Below are 2798 nucleotides of genomic sequence, written 5' to 3'. Positions count from 1 at the left end.
GCATGTGCATGCGCTGAGTAGATGTATACAATGCATGTAGAGAGAGACTACACCTGGAGACCATGGAAAGGAACAGGCTTTGTGTGAAAGACCAACCAAAGTCTCTAGTCCCGACTTCTCCAGGACAGCAAGGAAAGTCCCCCTGGGTCTGGGTCCCCCTGCCATCAAGAGTGGAGCCTTCCAGAGTCCTGCTCAGAAAAGAAACAGGGATGTAGCCCAGAAAGGAGAGACTGAGAGGGAGCACTAGGGTCACAGAAGGGTCACAGGGAGGGGCTAGGGTGAAAATAAGTGAGAGTAGCTGGGGGAGGAGGTGAGATTTGTGCGGCTGTCACAATTCCTCTGCAGAATTTTTAAAGTTTATTTTAGGTGTATGGTTTTTTTTTTTTTTTTTTCCTGCAGAGCGTTTTTGACGGTTGTAAGCTAAGTGTGAGTGCTGGGAATCGAACTTGGGTTCTCTGGAAGAGCAGCTCATGTGCTTAACTGCCTGAGCCATCTTTCCAGACCCTCTGCATAATTTTTGAGAGGAAACAGCCATTAAATTTGTTGTTTTGTTGAGGCAGGATCTCACGCAGTCCAAGCTGTCCTCAAACTCATTATGTAGCTCAGACTAGCCTTCAACTTCTGATCCTCCTGCCTTGGTCTCCTTTCAGGTACCCATGGAGTCCAAAAGAAGGCATAGAATTTCTTGAAACTGAAGCTACAGGTGGTTGTGAGTTTCCCAACATGGGTGCTGGGAATGGTACCCTTGTGATATAGTTGGAAATGCTCTTAGCTGCTGAGCCATCTCTCCAATCCTCCTAACCTTTTTTTGTTTGTTTTTGAGACAGAGTCTCACTATGTAGCCTTGGCTGGTTTGGAACTCACACTGTAGAGCAGACCGACTTCAAACTCATAGAGATCTGCCTGCCTCTCCACCTCCTGAGTGCTGGGATTAAAGGCACAACCATCCCTAAAGAATATTTTTAGGGGTTGGAGAGATGGCTCAGCAGTTAAGAGCAGTGACTGTTCTTCCTAGAAGTCCTGAGTTCAAATCCCAGCAACCACATGGTGGCTCACAACCATCCGTAATGAGATCTGATGCCCTCTTCTGGTGCGTCTGAAGACAGCCACAGTGTACTTAGATATAATAATAAATAAATCTTTGGGCTGGAGCAAGCAGGGCTGGAGCAAGCGAGACTGACAGGAGTGAGTGGGGTCAGAGTAAGCAGAGGTCCTAAATTCAATTCCCAGCAACCACATGATGGCTCACAACCATCTGTATAGCTACAGTGTACTCATATACATAAAATTTAAAAGAAGAATTTTTTTAAATGAGGGAAAAATAGTATTTAGTAGCAAGTGATCTGAAATCTGCTTTCAGCGTCCATAAATGACATCTTGGAACACAGCCACAAGTACGGTCTGTGGTTGTGTCTGCACTAGGGCAGAAGCTTGGCTCGCCCAGCCTAAGAGAGTGACCATCTAACTTCAATCAGAAAAAGACAACTGACACTTGACCTTTGCTTCCAAAGTTGATGTCCTTTGAAGTATTTTCACTTAAATGACATAGAACCTTCTCAAAGAGTAAACCCCACAGGGCATGAAAAAACAATTACAGGAAAAGCTTCAACACCTAAGAGTGGAACGTAGCGCTTGCCTTGCATACTTACAGCCAAGGGTTCAGTCCCTAGCACTGCATAAACCCAGTGAGAGAGACAAAACTAATCTCAAGCACTACAGAGGTGGAGGCAGGAGGATCAGAAGTTCAAGCTAGTCACTGATTACATAATGAGTGTGAGGCCAGCCTGGGCTACAAGAAACTTCATCTCAAACAGATAAATGGGGAGGAGGCTATAACATAGTTCAAAGAGTTCATTCTTCTTCTTACAGCTTTACACTTTGCATATTTTAATGTTTGGAGGTTTAAGACTTAGATTTTTGTTTCTCTGCACCTAAAGAGGGCTTGTCACTGGAGAATCCCTCCAGGGCTCTGCAAAGCGTGGCAATCGGCCAGCTGAGCTTGGCCCCCACCGCTTGCTCTGCCACCTGCTGGTTGACCATTCCTGTCTGAAGCCCAGGTCCCCTACACATCTAAGGAAGACTTTGGTCTCCCGGATTCTCTGGTTCTTCTGTAGCTGATCCCATGGGGTTAAAAGAAGCTTTGGAAAGCTGTGGTATAGCTTCTTGCCTCAGACTCAACAGTCTCAAAGGGGTGCTAAGATTTTTCCAGACCATAAATTCTAGCTGATAGTTTCCAGGAGACAAACTTCACATAGATAACGCCCATGTCTCCCAGATATGCAGCATGCAGGATCTGCTCAAGTCCCTGGGGAGTAACCCTTTATGTCCCTGAGTGTACCAGAGGTCCTAAATCTAGCCTGTGAACTGGTGAAGGCTTCCAGAACACCTGTTCCTGTCCACCCCATTGTACTTTTCACAGTGTACAACTGCTCAAACCTGTGTGATTACTTCAGGACCATTTGCCTCTATTCCTTCTGGGGAGATCATCTGCTCCTCAAAGCTAAACCAGGCCTGGATTACTCATACTTGATTCCCAGAGCCTTACCAACACACCTGACACTTCCTGGCCTTAGTCCATATGGATGGATGGATGGATGGATGGATGGATGGATGCATGGATGGATGCATGGATGCATGGATGCATGGATGCATGGATGCATGGATGCATGGATAGATGGGCAGATGAATGGGTAGATAGTGAGTGGATGGATGAGTGGTGAGATAGATGAATTCTGAATACCTGGATTGGAGGATAGATAGATGAGTGGATAGGTGGATAAGTTGATAAAATGATGTAT

This window comes from Mastomys coucha, unplaced genomic scaffold, assembly GCF_008632895.1.
Source record: "Mastomys coucha isolate ucsf_1 unplaced genomic scaffold, UCSF_Mcou_1 pScaffold5, whole genome shotgun sequence".
NCBI classification, from domain to species: Eukaryota; Metazoa; Chordata; class Mammalia; order Rodentia; family Muridae; genus Mastomys; species Mastomys coucha.
This window is presented reverse-complemented; position numbering follows the sequence as displayed.